Raw genomic sequence first — 18,370 nt, forward strand, 5'->3', positions numbered from 1 at the left:
GGAATGCCTGGTTGGGGCTGCAGGGTGGCTCACATGTACTCATAGTGAACTCTACAAAGGCAGTGAAGTAGGTCATCTATGGAAGTCTCTGTGCCCTGTTTATAGGGGGATGTCTACCTTGAAAATTCTAGTATTTCTGACAAAGGGCTGTTTTTAGATGTTCCCAACATGGTAAGGGATACTGTTATAAACTGCACTGAATCATGCAGCTATAAAGTACCACAAATGAGATGTCCTATCTTATTATCTGAAGTTCTTGGTGCGTGAGAGGTACATTGTATTATACACAAAGTAGATACCATAGCAGGAATATTTTTTGCTCTAATGTCTTACATAGTTTTTTTGGGAAAGATACCTCTTTCAATTTTTTTGGAATCATCTTTTTGCCTCAGAACTCAGACAGAAATCCATGGAGTTCTGGGGAGTGGTGGTGGGGAACAGCAAATCTTAGTGACTGACTCCATACAAAACTCAGAATCACCTCTCTCAGAATCAGATTTTGGAGACTAGGAAAAACTTGTTTCCCTTTCTTTCCCTTTAGGGTAAGTACTTTCCCTGGAGACACCTGAGTCCCTCCTACAAACAGATTCCAGGTGACCTCAATGCATGAGTTTACCAGATTTTTCTAAACATATCTGACTCCCAGAGGCAGACCTGGCTTTAACACTCAAGCTGGGACTCCAGCTAGACATTGACTACATTTTCTTCCTAGGTAACTTTTTTAAGCATAAAATATTATAATAAGAACATGGACCTTTTGTGAGGGGAGGCATATAGATGTAAGTGGTTTGCCTAAGACAATAATGGGCAGTGAAAAGATGTACTTACCTCAGTCTTCGTACAACTGCATGGATGTCATACTACATAAGTCAACATTATTGGAGAAGATAAGGAGTGAGAGTAAAGGTGGGGTGAGGTTGGGCATTACCCAAGAACTGTTTATAGTTTTCTGATTTTGTATTTCCCAGGACTCTCTTATAAGTTATATCTATTTCTTTTGATGCATTGTGATTTTTGAAAGGGTGAGGTGAGATGATGTTCTACTAAGAGGGATGTATCAGAATCTTGGCCAAGGGATTTTTAATATATTGAAAAACTTCTCTTTAATTACTAATTTTCTAAATGATTCCCTGTCCCTCACATCTCCTTTCCTTTCCTTTCCTTATGCTGCCTACTTTGAGAATTGCTGAGTTAGAGGGAGTAAGAGGTGTACAAGATGATGAATATGTAAGAAGTACTAAAGACTTTTTCTGAACTGTGACTTGAAAATAAGTGTACACAATTCCTACAAGAAACTCTAGGTCAGACAATTTGATATAGTAAACACCAGATGATACTGTTGGCCCAGTATAGCTTAGTTGATAGATTAAGTGAGTGAGTGAAAAGAACAGCAGGCAGTATGATACCTGATGGTATTAGGGAAAGAGTAGTTTTTAAATAAGTACTTATAATTTAGAAGGGGACTGTATAACAGGGTTTAGATTTCCATAAATATTACATTTTTCTGGAAAACAGATATTAGGTCTAATTTTTTTCCCTGTAAGTAATGATGGGTTGTTCTCAAAATGTAAAAAGCACAATCTTGTAAATGACTGCCTCCTGTTCACAAGATGCTGGCATGTATCCAACAGGTGATTATGTGCCTAGGACGTAGCTGTTCTCTTAACTTATGTCCTATCATAATTCTTGAAATATAGACTGAGGACAAAGATGACACCTTTACTAGTCATATTCAATGTAAGCTTTATTTTTATTTTTAACAAGTCACTGAAGTATGATTAATCTTGGTTTGCTTAGATCTCACCTTTTACAAAGAATTACATTTAAAGTCTTCTGTGCAATCATTTATGCAAATGCAAAAATTGATTAACTCTGAAAAGAAAAACACCGTAAAGAAAGAGGACCTGTTCTGAGTTGGGGAGTTTGGCATGGAGAAATAGAGTTTCAACGAGTTTAAGGAAAATGTTGATGCCTGGAAGCCCTCTCTGTGGATGCCAGATGGCAGTTTTCCAACTCTGTGATTTATATTTACCAGCTTTGGGTGGTGTGGTTAGAATATTGGTGGATTGGATTTGAGGGATACATATTTCTCTTACCTTCTTAACATATTACAAGGCTATAGTAAAGACTAGAATTGTGTTTGTTCACTCATCTGAATGTTATTTATATTTCACCTATCATCAAAAAATATTTAAAGTCATAGGTCAGAAAATATGATCACAGTAACAAATTTTTCTCCTTTCAAAATGACCATCTCTATCTACTTAGTATAAACGCTAGGTAGTTTGATCGTTTACCAGCTCTTCAGGTTGAAGTTTGAGTTAAGTGGTTGGCATGGAATAAAAAGAGAAACCTGAAGAGAAGGAGAAAGCTTGTTGCAGAAGACCAGTCATGCTTCTGTCATGCATTTGTTCCATTGCCTCTTCCTTAGGACTCCCTGGAAACATGTGCACATTACAGAGTGGTTTATGCCCTCTGTAGTCATGGTAAAGAACTATTTCTAGACATCAACATTTTTGTCATTGATTTTCTTTTGTTGGCTTAGAAACCAGTTGTTATATTGTCTCATTATTTACAAATTAGGGATATTAAGTACAGATTATTCCTTATTTTGGTGCTCTGGCATTCACTGTGATAATGCAGTACAGTACTCTAAGGAGGTTTTTAAACTGTGGAAAAAAGAATATACAAAGAGAGATAGTTGTGAACAATGCCCTCCCTACTGGAGGCTTTTAGTGTTAAACGTACTGCTTTATTTAGTACATCTTTTGCATACCAAAATGATCTTCTAATTTTAGTTGTTTGAAAAATGTAAGCCTTTTCCAGGCATAATCTGCAAAGCTCATTTTTAGCTCCAATTAAGTAAAAAAATGTGTTTATAGTCTTATGAGGTACAGCATTGAGTATTTTCTTGGAAATTGTAACTGTTGATTGGTACAATGAAGCATCTATGCTAAAGTATTAAAGGGTGTATACTGTGTTTTCTGCTGAAGTGTTGCCACCTGATCCTGTATCTTGGATTTAGGTAATGTTGGGGAAAGGAAGACATAATTGAATAGGGAGACTTAAGGGTGAAGGATGATATATTGCTTAGCTCCCTTTGCATAATACAATTTAAAATAAGTGAGGATTATGAGGATTTCAGTTTTAACAGGTTTTGATACTGTTAAAGGGGTTGTGGGTGTTTCACCAAAAGCCATAAGATATAGATGGTGTAGGATAAAGTCATTCCACAGTAGGACAGAAATCATATAGAAATGAGAGATCTAAGGTAATTAATCTACTGATGAATTATAGCAAACAGAGGTTTACTATTTTAATAAGTGTCAGTTATTTACCAAGTATTAACAAAGTATAGTTTTATACTGACTTTGCTAAAGTGCATTTTCTCTCAAAATAATTGGTGAAGGACATGAATTATGAAAGAATATTCATTAAAGTTTTTTTTTTTTTTTCTGTTTTAAAGGTCTTCTGTTAGACTGGGGCTTTATTTTCTCCAAAAAGTCAACATTTAAAGTCAGTGTCAGAGTAATGTTTTCATGGGATTATTTGTTGGGAAAATGCTAGTGAGGAGAATGGAGTGGATGACCTTTGGTGCATATACCTCACAATATTTTTGTGGTAGACTCTGAAATACTGTGAAATCTGAGCTACCTATAAAGTGCCACTGATTCCAGAATCATTAGCTGGTATGGAACTTTTTGTTGCCACTTGTTTTTATATAAGCAATAGTTTATTGCCTACATGTTGACTTGTATGTACTTTTCTGGTTTTATTGTGATTTTGAATGTGCACTTGACAGCCTTGTAATTGGCCATAAAACTGTGAAGAGTTAGTTAGCCTCACTTTAGGGTTAAGATTACCTGAGGGTTTCCTTAGAATAACTCTAAAACGTGTAATTGTTTAGTGAATTAGAATATATTTAACATATTTAGCATATTGGAGAACTAGTTGGTACAAAACCCACTTATTTTTATAGATGAATTAATATTGATAGCAATAAATAATTTCTGCCTATATAGTTCTTTTTTGGGGGAGACGAATGGTGATTTATTTATTTTTTTATTGAAGTATAGTTGAGTTACAATGTTGTGTTAATCACTACTGTACAGCAAAGTGATTCAGTTATAAATATACATATATTCTTTTTTTAATATTCTTTTCCATTATGGTTTATCATAGGATATTGAACATAGTTCAGTATAGTTCTTATTACTGTAACTTGGTAACAGATCAATTTTCTCTTTCATTAAAAGTAAATAAAAAGTAAATAAAAAGTAAATAGTATCAATATTTTAATGAGATGAACTGGAGTTAGGGTGGCTGGAAGGGAACTGATTTATTAACTGATTTAATAATGATATTATAATGTAGTAATTTAGAGCAAAAACTAGAGCCAGATTACTTAGTTATGAAAACATACTTACTCGCTGTATGAACTGGAATAAGTTACTTAATCTTTCCATACTAGATATTTCTCATTTGTAAAATGGGGAGAATATAATTACATACCTTCTAGAGTTGTTAGGAAGATTAAATAAGTTAATTTATATAAAGTACTTACAGCAGCCTGATAAATAACAAATGCTGAAGTGTTTGCTCATATTATTGAATATTCACAAAATAATGTTTGCATCAGAACTGGGAGGTCAATATTCTCCCTTTTATAGATGAGGAAACATATTTTGAGACATTAACTTGTTAAGTTCCTTTGTCAGTGCTGACAAGCCACAAAAGCAGGATTTAAACCCAGGTCAGTCTGATTCCAAACCTTTCCCTGCTTCATGCTGCCTTCAAGGGTCATTGGACTAAGATTGACTTTACATCACACCTCCAATGCTAATTACACAAGTCTTTATAGTTCTCTGAATTATGAAAGTTGTCATTGTATTGCATTTTACTTAGTTCATGACTACCTGAAAGTGTACTAGGGATATTTGCTTGCATAAGGATAGTATCAAAAAAGTTTGGTTATTTATCATTGGTATTAAGGAGAATGCAGTTTCCTTGTAATTTGAATCATTTACAGGTTAGATTTTTTTTTCAGATTTCAGGTGTTGACAGTGCAAGTTAAGGGTGACAGTGTTTGGCTCATGACACAAACATGGTTTCATAGTTATGCTGTAGTAAACCCTATGCCAGTTCTGTTGGCCACAAGATTTCAAGCTGATTTGGTGGCTTAATTTAATACATTAGATGTCATTGGCCTAGCACAAACCTTGCAAAAGGCTTTATTTACAATGCCATTGATTTTGTTTTTAATGGTTAAGCTTGGGAATATTGTCAGAGTATCTCATTTAGGAATTTAATAATTTAGGCATTATTAAATTTAGGAATTTAATAATTATAAAATTATTTAAAAACTTAGGAATTTAATAATTCCTAGTAGAGAATTGAGTAGTGATTCTATGTAAATTAAAAATAACTTATGTTTTTTGCTCTCTGCTTGAATACTTTTTTCTGAAATTATTAGATGTAGTAGGTAGGCCTGAAAAAGAATGAGACTGTTGAGTGTCTCACTGCCTCCAATATGTGTAAAATTATAAAACATTTAAATAAAAACTGATCCTTAAATTATGCAGACCAGCTTTAGAAGATACAAGTATATTGAGAAGAAATATAGAGGGCTTTCTTTACTCCCCTAGATATTTTTTTCTCTTGGGAGCATTTTCTTCTGAATCTTATGACAAGCCTTTTCCCATTTATCCCACTAAATTTCTCCACACTAAGCTTCTCTTCTTTTTTTTTTTTTTTTTTTTTTTTTTTTTTGCTGTACGCGGGCCTCTCACTGTTGTGGCCTCTCCCGTTGCGGAGCACAGGCTCCGGACGCACAGGCCCAGCGGCCATGGCTCACGGGCCCAGCCGCTCCGCGGCATATGGGATCCTCCCAGACCGGGGCACGAACCCGTATCCCCTGCATCGGCAGGCGGACTCTCAACCACTGCGCCACCAGGGAGGCCCTAAGCTTCTCTTCTTTACTGATAAAACATGGCAGTCATTTTTCTTTCTTATTTTTTTGATCTTCTTTGTTTATATCTAATGTGTTATTGCCCTATCACTAGCACCTTTCTGTCCTGGACCTCTTCTTTATGTGGGAGAGCAACCTTTCATATCCTAAATTCTTCAGACTGCCTGTTGTTCTCTTTTCTGAATTTTTTAGTAGGTAGGTTTTTACTTTTCTTTTCCCTTTAAGTTTAAAAAAATAAACTTTTAATTATAGTATAGTTTCAGATTTACAGAAAAGGTGTGAAGATAGTATAGAAGGTTCTCATACATTCCACACCTATTTCTCCTATTATTGACAGCTTACATTAATATGGTACTTTGGTCCCAATTAATGAACCAGTATTGATACATTATTATTAACTAAATTTCAAGCTTTATTTAGATATCTTTAGTTGTTACCTGTCCTTTTTCTGTTCCAGCATCCCACTCAGGCTATATTACATTTAATTGTTAGGTCTCCTTAGACTCCTCTTGGCTGTGACAGTTTTTCAGTCTTTCCTTGTATTTGATGACCTTGATGGTTTTGAAGAGTACTAGTCAGTTTGCTTTCAGTTGTCTGCTGTGTACTTTGACATATGTCCATCATTATTGTGTGTGTGTTTTGAGCACTTCCCTACTATCTTGTGTTATAAGATGCTCCAGACTCATCTTGTATATTTTCTGCCTCAGTCATTTCTCAAAGTCATTTCCTAAAGGAGTCTCAAAAGAGTCCTGATTCCTTTTGTTGGAAAATGGTGTTGGAAACCAAAATCTGGGTACTCGGTGTACTCATTGCCATTGGGGTGTTGCTGCTTCTAGACTCTCTCAGTTGACAGAGCAAGGAAATATATATGTGTATATTAACTGCTATATATATATATATATATATATATATATATATATATATATATGCCTGTCTATAAATATTTCTGTATTTCTGTATTATGCTAAATATGAGTTCATACTGATGTCTTCAACTCTAACCCATTATCATATGGATCATTCTAACCTTTCCCCCTTGCTTACTGTAACCTCCTACTCCAGCAGTGAGAAACTTTGTTCTGTTTAGCCATTGATCTACGTAATTGTTCAATTGCAGTGTAGGAGTATAGTTGTTTCAGAATTGTTATTACATGCTCCTATGGGAAATGATTTTTATCAACTAGAGTACAGTGTTTGTGTGCAATTTCAGAGTATGGATTTACATATGAAGTTTTACAGACTCCACTCATTTCCAAGGTTATTTAGGTCAACACCTTTCTACTCTACTACCTTCAGTGAAGTTTTTTTTTGCACTTGTAATAAAGTTTGTAATACAGTTATATTCTTTGTGTGACTTGATAGCTAATTGCTTTTTTCATTCCATTCTGGGATCTTACATTCCATTTCTGGTATATACATATGTATATATATAAATATATTTATATACAAATATATATAAAATTTTGTATATATATATATATTTAAAATTTGCATACTGTAAAGTTCACTTTTTGTGCTGTATAATTCTGAGTTTGATAAATGCATAGTGTCATGTATTCACCATTATAATATTATATTAAATACTTTTACTGCCTTAAAATTCCTCTGTACTTCACCTTTTTAACCCTACCTCTTTCCCCCCAACAAATCCCTAGAAAATACTAATCTGTTTGCCATTCTATAGCTTTGCCTTTTCCAGAATGTTATATAAATGGAATTATAATAGCATGTAGGTTTTTCACATTTTTTCTGTTTTTGTTTGTTTGTTTTTTTGCTTAGCAGTGTACATTTAGGTTTAGTACATATCTTTGTGTGGTTTGATAGCTCATTCCTTTTTTCTCTCTGAATAGTATTCCATCATAATAATATACTACAGTTTGCTTATCCATTCACCTATTGAAAGACAGCTGGTTGCTTCTGTTTTTGGTGATTATGGATAAAACTGCTATAAACATACACCTGCAGGTTTTTATGTAGACATGTTTTTGAATCAGTTAGGTAAGGACCTAGGAGTGTGATTGCTGCACTTTGTTTAGCTTTGTAGGAAACTACCAAAGTGTCTTCCAAAATGGCTGTTATCACTTATTCCTCATTCTCTCCAGAAACTGGTTTGTCAGATTGTTTTGATTTTAGTCATCCTAATAGATGTGCCTTTTCCCTTGAAGTTTTAATAAACAAAAACAGCACCTGCTATCTCCTTATAATTTCAACATATACAAACTATAGTTAAGAATTTTGTTTTTCTGTTTTGTCATTATGAGTGCTTTTCCAAGATTTTATGACTGATTTAGAAACTGTTTAAAAAATTATTTCTAGTATGATTAAAAATCATACCAGAAATTATCCATGGTGCTAACAGGCAGAATATTTCTCTTTGATTTGCTAAAAATAACCCCCCGGAATGGAGTCAGCCACTGTTATATAGTGGAAAATGAAATATTTTATGTATTTAGGTGTAACTTCTAAGTGATATGACATCCTATTTACTGAAGATGTTCAAAATATCAGTCTTTGTTAATATGCTTATGCTCCCCTCATCTTCAGATTAATGTAGTTTGAATTCCTTTCAACACTATCAATGGCCAGTGAGTCAAACTCGCTTAATGAAACCTCCTTTTGCTCAGTTCATTTTCATAAGCAGGTTTTGTAAGCCTCTTAAACAATCTCCCATTGCTCTTTTCTCAGGAAACAGTATAATTTCCACTTAATATCTGCAAAATTCCTAACATGGAAAAATTACCTGTGACTTAGAAGAAATGAAAGCACAGTTAGGTCAGCCCTTTTACATGGTCTTGTGAGGAAGGCAGGAAGGCTATGAGGCTGTGATGTAAGAGTCTGCTGCAATACTTATTGACCTCTCTACTGCTTCTATTACAAAAGAATAATTTTTGGTTTTTCTCTCAGTTAGCAAGAAGTTTATTCTTTCCTTGCTATGTGAGAAAGATGACTGTGGGCCCATACCACTTCCTATGTGAAGCTCATAGGTCATTTTTTTTTAACCATCTCTTGGAACAAATTCATAGTGCTTTGGCATATTTACTTTTTAACTTTAAATACCATATGTTTGTGTTCACTCCTTTTGAATCTTTTAGCGCAAATGAACACACCACCTTCTCTCCTCCCCTCTCTTTTCCCTTTTTATTTTATGCCTTTTATTCATTAAATTAATTATTTTTATCTTAGGTCAACTTTTTCTTTATTTTTTGGTCCTTTATATTCTCTGATTTTATTGCTCTTTGCTACAAATCTCTAACTTTGACTGGACTATAAATTTTAATAACTAGTTAATTATCTTGAAAATTAATGAAAATTTTAAGTAAGATTAGAGTTAAATTCAAATATCCTAAGTTCTATTGTAGATGAGTTTTCATTCTTATTAACCTTGAGTTTAGGTGTTCAGTCAATTTTAAGTGTTTTGACAGCATTTCTATCACCATTTATTTAAATTAATTTGATGAACAGAACTTTATGAGTCAGAATAAAGATGTTACTCAAATTAAGGCTTGTTATATGATGTATTCCCTTTATTATCTCACAGTCAGCCTATTTTCAAAAACAAAAATATGAATCTTTGTATTTGCTTTTTATGAGCCTGTTCTGTTAAAGATTCTCATATGTTTTATTTTCCATTTGGGGAGCTATGATTATGTATTGTGGATGATTTTTATAGGTGTTTTGGAGTTCTCTTCCCCTATTTCTGTTACCCATAATGATAGGTAGTTAAACTGAGGTAAGATATTCATTTCAAATGTAGTATGATTGAGCCGAAACTTCCAATTCCTGACCTATCCTGCTTTTCAACCAAGTCTGATCTTAACTTTACAATAAGAAATGATAATTTTCCTTTGTGAAGAAAGGAGATGTAGATTTGGAAATATTAGTCAGAATTTTTCCCTGTGATACATGTGAATTTTATTGTAGCATTTGTGGGCAACTTCTATATTCTTATTCCCCATTGTTGTGGTCCAGACTTGGTTGGAGTAGATTGTTGGGAGATAGATAGAGAATGGTTGGAGATATGAAGGATTGAGCTTCACTTCCCATGTAGAAAAGAGGAGTCAGAAGAACCAGCTGTGAGTCCCCACAGAAGAGATGAATCATTGATGGTATGAGATAGAATGTTATTTGATGTAAGGGGAGTGTTGTTAATAGATGTGAAAAGAAACCAATGGAACACATATAGCATCCAGTTGAAGAAAAAAACACGTGTGATATTCATAAGCAAGGATGCTGAAATAATTCCTGACTCATACATACTGGTCAGGATTGAAAATTTTCCAGAGCTAGATGAGGAAAAAAGGAGGAAAATCCAACTCTGAATATATGTATATTTATTTTAACATTTATGAATTTATGCTTTTGCCCTTCCTAGAGAGATATTTTTTGCATTATTGCTTTGAATTCTAATCCCAGAAGTAATTGTCTCTACTCCAGATTCTAGAAGAGTAGATTCCACTAGTGATTATACAGTAGGATCATCTGGAGAAATTAAAAAAAAATTATCGTAGACACTATATCCAAATATTCTGATTCATCATATCTAGAATGGGGACTGAAAAGTTGTATTTTAAAGATAAGTTCCCCAGGGGAAATGCCTGAGATCCTGAGCTCTCCTCCTTCCATGGGCACACCAAAATTACAACCATTTAATGAGCACTATTGATAAGAAAGACCAGAAGACTAGTAGAAAAGATCTTTTACAATTAAAGAAGTAAAGAAGGAACCACAACATGATGGGCAGGAGGGGCTAAGATGCAGTATAGACAAGACCCATACCCCCTAGTGGATGACCCACAAATGGGAGGATAATTACAATTGTAAAGTTTCTTCCCAAAGACTGAGGGGTCCAAGCCCTACATTGGACTCCCCAGTCTTGAGGGTCCTGTACCAGGAAGACAAGTCTCAGAATGTTTGGCTTTGAAGGCCAGCTGGGCTTACTTTCAGGAGACACACAAGGTTGTGGGAAATAGAGACTCCACTCTTAAATGGTGCACACAAAATCTCACATGCTCTGCGACCCAGGGCAGAAGCAGTTATTTGAAAGGAGCCTGGGTCAGACACACCTGCTGATCTTGGGGAGCCTCCTGAAGAGGCAAGAGGAAACTGGAACTTACCCTGGGGACATATTGACATCAGCCATTTTGGGGAGCTTATTCTAGCATGAAGACACTGGTGCTGGCAAGTGCCATTTTGGAATCCTTCCTATAGATTATTAGCACTGGGAATTGGCCTTGCCCACTAGCCTGTCAGTGCCAGTACTGGGACCCTCAAGCTAAGTAGCTACCTTGACAGGAACTCAGCCCCAGGCTCCCTGCACCCACAGCCACCCTGGGACCTGGACCTGTCCACTAAAGGGCCCAAGACCTGCCCCTGCATACCAGTGCACTGACACTAACCCTAAAGTAATCAATCACCAGCGGGCTGACACCAGCTTTGGGCTCCATGGACCCTACAGTCAACTGTGTCAGGAATCAGCCCCACCCATCAGCAGGCTGACATTATATCTTGGAACCGTGTCCCCATGACCACTCTTGCCAGATGTGGCTCAGCCCACCAGTTGACCAGCACCAGCCCTGGGACCACCTGGGGCTCTGCGGCCAGTCGCCTTGTGACCCAGCCTCACCTGCCAGTGGCCAGCAGCCTCTGTACAAGGCAGGGCCTGACAAACAACCCAACTGGAGGCTAGCCATGCCTACCAGACTTGCCCATAGTAGTCAGCCTGCTACAACAGAAGGACCTATGCAGCCAACATAGGGGATACCCTAGAACCTATAGCTCTGGTGACCAGAAAGGAGTGCACTGCTGGAATGCATAGGACTTCTCCTACAAAAGGTCACTCTTCAAGGTCAGGAAATGTAACAACCTACCAAATGCACAGAAATAAGAACAGCAATTTAGGCAAAATAAGGCAATAGAGAGAGAGAGAGTATGTTCCAAATGAAAGAATAAGATAAAACCTCAGAAGAGGAACTAAGTGAAGTGAAGATAAGCAATCTACCTGATAAAGATTTCAAGGTAATGATTGTAAAGATGCTCAAAGAATTCTGGAGAAGATTGGATGAACAGAGTGAGAAGTTAGAAGTTTATAACAAAGTTAGAAAATATAAAGAACCAAGCAGAGCTGCAGAATACAATAACTGAAATAAAAAATACACTAGAAGGAATCAAGAATAGATTAGATGATACAGAGGAACAGATCAGCAAGCTGGAAGACAGAGTAGTAGAAATCACTGAAGCTGAACAGAAAAACGAATACAAAGAAATAAGGAAGTTTGAGAGATTTCTGGGACTACATCAATAGTACTATTTGCATTATAGGGGTCCCATAAAGAGAAGAGAGAGGGAAAGGGTCAGAGAACATATTTGAAGACATAATGGCTGAAAACTTCCTTAACCTGAGAAAGGAAATATCCAGGCCCAGGAAGCACAGAGTATCCCAAACTGGATCAACCCAAAAAGGGTTACAGCAAGTTAGGCAAAAAGAACATTTTAATTACAATGTGTCTTGGTGTGTTCCTTTTTGGAACACACCAAGACACACTGTAATTAAAATAGTAAAAATTAAAGATAATGAGAGAATATTAAAAGCATCAAGGGAAAAGCAAAATGTTAGGTGTAAGGGAACTCTCATAAGGAAATCATCTGACTTTTCAACAAAAACTCTGCAGGCCAGAAAGGAGTGACCTGATATATTCAAAGGGATAAAAGAGAAACAACTTCAACCAAGAATACTCTACCTGTAAAGGCTTTCATTCAGATCTGATGGAGAGATCAAATGTTTTACAGATAAGCAAAAGCTAAAATAATTCAGCACCATCAAATCAGCCTTACAAGAAATGTTAAAAGGACTTCTCTACATAAAAAAAAAAAAAAAAGGCCAGCTCTCCAGGCTGGGCTCTGGCTCTCATGTGCGCTCAGTGGCAGCCTCCCTCTCACTAGCCCATGGGATCCAGCTGAGCAGAGCTGTGGGTGGTTCTGGCCTGAACATGAGCGCTGCTGTACAATGTGTCCCTGCCTCTGCTGCTGCAGTTGATGTTGCTGCTGCCACAGGCCAGGAGGAGTCAAGGTTCCATGCGACCCCACCTGGGCCTCGCATTCTATCACATGGGACAGTATGCACCTTAAGATCCTGAAGAAAAGGCACAACATGTTCAATAAATGTTTAGAAATAAATTGTGAGGAAAACCATGCCATCATCAGGACACTGGCTCTGGGATGTCAAGCATCATCCTCTCCTGACTGAAAATGACAACTATGACTTTTCATCCTCCTCTAGTTCATCCGTGACAGCAGTGGCATGATCTGCACCATCATGATGTGGCTTCTGATCATGTACTTGGACTTCCTGGTGATGTTAGTTGTGCTGCTGCCTTCCAAAGACTTCTGGTACTCTGTGGTCAACAGGGTTGTTTTTATCTGCCTGGTGATGCTTGCCTTGTCGTCTTACCTGAGGACCATGCTCACCGGCCCTGGAGCAGTACCTAAAGGAAATGCTATTAAAGAATACATGGAGAGTTTGCAGCTGAAGCCTGCAAACTGAAGAGTTTGCAGAAGAAGTGATCTACAAGTACCCCAAATGCTGCTGTATCAAGCCTGAGCACACCCACAACTGCAGTATTTGCAAAATATGTATTTGGAAAATGGATCATCCCTGCCATGGCTGAACAATTGTGTTGGAGAAAAGAATCAGAGATTTTTTTGTGCTCTTCACTATGTACTCCGTGCTGGCATTCATGCACACGTTTGTACTCTGAGGGCTGCAGTTCATCCCCTGCATCCAAGGGCAGTGGACTGAATTCAGTGATTGTTCATCTGTAGTCACTGTAATTCTTTTGATCTTCCTGTGCCTTGAGGGTCTGATGTTTTTCAGTTTCACTGCAGTGATGTTTGGCACTCAGATCCACTCCGTATGCAATGATGAAACGGAGGTTGAGAGGCTGAAGAGTAAGAAGCCTGAGTGGGAGCAGAGGCTGCAGTGGGAAGGGATGAAGTCAGTCTTTGGGAGGTTCCCTCTTGCTGCTCTGGATGAACCCCTTCATTGGCTTCTGATTCAGGCGATGGCAGATAATACCCAGAAAAAGGGACCTAAGTTCTCTACATAAATACACACAAAAAGGAGAAAGGTATCCAAACATAATATTAAAGATAGTCATCAAATCACAAGGGAAGTGAACAAAAGAAGAAGAAAGAAAGGAAAAATAACTATAAAAAACAACCCCCAACTGATTAAACAAATGCAGTAACTACATACCTATCAATACTATTTCAAATGTAAATGGAATAAATGATACAATTAAAAAACAGAGTGGCTGAATGGATAAAAAAAAAGGCCTATCAATATGCTGCCTATAAGAGACTCATTTCAGAGCTAAAGGACACACTGAATGCAAGAGTATAGCAAAAGGTATTCCATGCAAATGGAAACAAATAACTAAAACTTTTGTATAACAACACAAAAGACCCAGAATAGCCAAAACAAACTTGAGAAAGAAGAACAGAGCTACAGGTATCATACACCCTGATTTCAAACTATACTACAAAGCTACAGTCATCAAAACAGTATGGCACTTGCACAAAACAGATACATAGATCAATGGAACATAATAGACAGCCCAGAAATACACCCACACTTACATGAGCAATTAATCTATGACAAAGGAGGCAAAAATATACAATGAGAAAAAGACAGCCTCTTCAATAAATGGTGTTGGGAAAACTGGACAACTATGTTCAAAAAATCAAACTGGACTACTCTCTCATACTGTGCACACAAGTCAACTCATAATGGAGTAAAGACTAAAATTTAAGGCTTGAAAACAAAACTTTGAGAAGAAAACATAGGCAGTATGTGCTTTGACATCAGTCTTAATATTTTTTTGGATATGTCTCCTTAGGCAAGGGAAACAAAAGCATAAATAAATAAATAAATGGGGCTACATCAAACAAAAAGTATTTTCACAGCAAAGGAAACTGTTAACAAAACAAAAAAGCCACGTACTGAATGGGAAAAGATCTTTGCAAATGATATATCTGATAAGGGGTTAAAATCCAAAATATGCAAAGAACTTATACAATTCAACATCAAACAAACAAACATTAAAAATGGGCAGAGGATATATATAGGCATTTTTCCAAAGAAGACATATAGATGGCCAACTGGCACATGAAAAGATGCTCAACATCACTATCATCAGGGAAATGCAAATCCAAACAACAATGAGATATCACCTCACGCCTGTCAAAATGGCTATTCTCAAATAGACAACAAATAACAATTGTTGGTGAGGATGTGGAGGAAAGGGAACCCTTGTTCTCTGTTGGTGGGAATGTAAACTCTTGTGGCCACTATGGAAAAGAGTATGGAGAGTCCTCAAAAAATTAAAAACAGAACTACCGTATGATCCAGCAATATATCCAAAGAAAAAATATATCCATAGGGGAAAAAAAAAAACAGTACTTAAAAATATATAAAAAATCTATATGCACCCCTATATTTATTGAAGTGTTCTCCACAATAGTATTGTCCATCAATAAATGAATAAAGATGCAAGATACACACACACACACACACACACACACACAGTGTAATATTACTCAGCCATAAAGAAGAATGAAATCTTGCCATTTCCAATAACATGGATGGGCCTAGGGGTATTGTGCTAAGTGAAATGAGTCTGACAGAGAAAGATAAATAATGTATGATATCACTTATATGTGGAATCTGAAAAACAAAACAAACAAACATAAAATAAAAACAGAGTTATAGATACAGAGAACTAACAGATGGTTGCAAGAGATGGTGTGGGGAGGAAAGAAATAGATGAGGGAGATTGAGAAGTACAAACTTCTAGTTACAAAATAGATGTGTCATAGGTATGAAATATACAGTATGGGGAATATAGTTAATAATTATGTATTTCCTATGTATGGTGACATATCATAGCTAGATTTATTTCAGTGATCATTTCAAAATGTATAGAAATATTGAATCACTATCTTGCATAATAGAAACTAACATAGTGTTGTAGGTCAATTATACTTCTAAATCAAACAAACTCATAGGAAAAAAAGATCAGATTTGTGGATCAGACCAGAGGCGGGGGGTTGTAGGAGAGTGAGTTGGATGAAGATGGTAAAAATGTACATATTTCTAGTTATAAGATAAAAAGTACTAGGGATGTAATGTACAACATGATCATTATAATTAACACTGCTATATGTTATACATGAAAGAATTCTCATCACAAGGAAAAATTTCTTTTCTCTGTATCTTTAATTTTGTATCTATGTGAGATAAAGGATGTTCACTAAACATTGTGATAATCATTTCATGATGTATGTAAGTCAAATTATTATGCTGTACACCTTAAGCTTATACAGTGCTGTGTGTCAATTATATCTCAATAAAACTGGAAGAAAATAAACCTCCCCTGATAGTTCTGGCATGCAGCCATAACTTGACACCTTAACTCCAAGGCTAACCCTGCTCTTCGGCAAGGATGCCTAGTAAGCTCTAGTTTAATTCTTAGAGAATTTAGTACCAAGTTATACTTTCTGGTACTAGAGGTTCTGGAATCTGGGTTTATCTCTCTGTCTTATTTCTGAGAGGGGGTTGCTTCCTTGTACACCACTCAGTTCTTTTCACTTATTCTGTTTCTTTTCAGGACTTTTAGTTCTGCTTCTGATCTCTAAACAGGAACTGGAGCCCTGCTTCCACTCATTGCCCTTTGTCTTCTGGCTGCAGGTTTAATGCCTCCTGCTAGATGCCATGTGCTCTAGTGATGCCTTCCCCCCCCCGCCCCCCATCTCTTTATCTCTTTGCCAAATCTCCTTAATGCTGAGGAATGCTGGCTTAGACTGCCACTATCTGTACCACACATTTATGACATCATATTTTTTTCTGATTTTCTCCTGTCTTTGCATAAGTGGGCATACTAGTTCTGGGTCAGTCCCTCACTTTCTTCGTCCTATGTCATTAACTTTGCACAAATGTATGGTAGGTTGTTCTTCAGTGAATGTCAGAAAGAGTGGGTCACACATAGTTTTAGTAAAATGCTGGCTTTAGTAACATTTTTCTCTCCACCACTACTTGGACCAGAAATCCCATTAATCACCAGAGGACAAATGTAACATAGGTGGGGAAATATAAATAGAGTGGGCAATAGAGTGAGTTTGGGAAAGGGAAGTTTTTACTTGTCTATGAGCTTTCATAAAACAAGAGATCAAGAGGGATTTCAGCCAGAGATCAAGCATAGTGGTGACAAATGAGCCTGATTTTTGTGAGTTACTCCACTGAGTGATTAGTGCACAAAAAAATTTTGACTGAAAATACCTCTGACTGCTATCTTTTTTCTACTTTTTGCTCTGTTTTTCCTGATTCTTTGTACTTCCTACAACATTCTGACACCTCTTTCTCCTCTTCATTCACTTTTAGTATTTAGGACTGTTTTTCATTTACCTCTGTTTTTGTTTTCATACCCTTTCTTTTTCATTATTTGGATACCCAATCCTTCATATTAATAAAAAGGAAGATGCAAATCTGACAAGCATTTAGAAGTTTGCTTCCTTTAATTTGTCATTAGTTTTCTACTTTTGTACTATATTTAAGCTTAATTTTTTTTAGATGGCAAAATTAGTAATCAAGAGACTCTACCTTGTTGCAAATCTATAAACTTCCTTAGTTTGTTTTAAGTCATCACCAGGGCTTTAGCTGAGCTAAAGTTTATTGTTGTACTAACTACAGGAAAAGGTTTATTAATCCAGTGATGTGTGTATATAATAATATAGAAAATGTTTACCTCATTAAAGAAACAATTTTCAAGTACTTTGTTCCATCAATACAAATATTTATTGAATAGCTACTTTTTTCAGTTATTGTTCTAGGTGCTGGTGACTAGCAGGGAGAGAAACAGAAAGTGGAGAGGCAGACAACAACAAAAAAACCCCACAAATAACAAAAATTATAACTTCAGAGTGATGTGCTATGAAGAAAAATAAGGCAATGGAATGTAAAAGAGAGTGGGGAAGGGCTTAAATAATTAATACGTTAATGCTAATCATTTTAATTCATTTACACAATTCTAATAGGATTTGTCCATGACTATAGTGTTTATGCTGATTCAGAGTTCCAGGAATGAACTTTTTCTTTTTAAACATCATTTATCCTAATATGGAGGAGGTTGATGTAAGTTCTGGATTCCCCGCTGTTGTTTGAGTAGCAACTATCTCTAGAAGGAGCCAGTGATGCTGTGTCATAGTATTTTGGGCTGGAAAAGGTCTCAGCTGGTGTTCATCATTCCACAAATATTTGTTGGGTACCCTCTGTGTACCCAGGACTGTGTTGATTCTAGAGACTTGACAGTGAGTAAGGGAAAGGGATAATCCCAGGCATAATCTCTGCCCT

The 18,370-nt window shown here is 36.3% G+C and overlaps 1 protein-coding gene and 1 pseudogene across 2 annotated transcripts in view; both read left to right on the forward strand.

Annotated features, from left to right (window-relative positions):
* Positions 1 to 18,370, forward strand: part of GUCY1A2 (guanylate cyclase 1 soluble subunit alpha 2) — a gene marked incomplete at its 5' end in the record, with an annotated part of 408,577 nt that overhangs the window by 49,852 nt on the left and 340,355 nt on the right. The window lies entirely within an intron of this gene.
* On the forward strand, positions 13,155 to 14,340 carry LOC309809042 (palmitoyltransferase ZDHHC7-like; annotated as a pseudogene). The gene has a single exon. The product of its transcript is annotated as a palmitoyltransferase ZDHHC7-like (transcript).

Source organism: Mesoplodon mirus, assembly GCF_964341445.2.
Source record: "Mesoplodon mirus genome assembly, chromosome: 7".
NCBI classification, from domain to species: Eukaryota; Metazoa; Chordata; class Mammalia; order Artiodactyla; family Ziphiidae; genus Mesoplodon; species Mesoplodon mirus.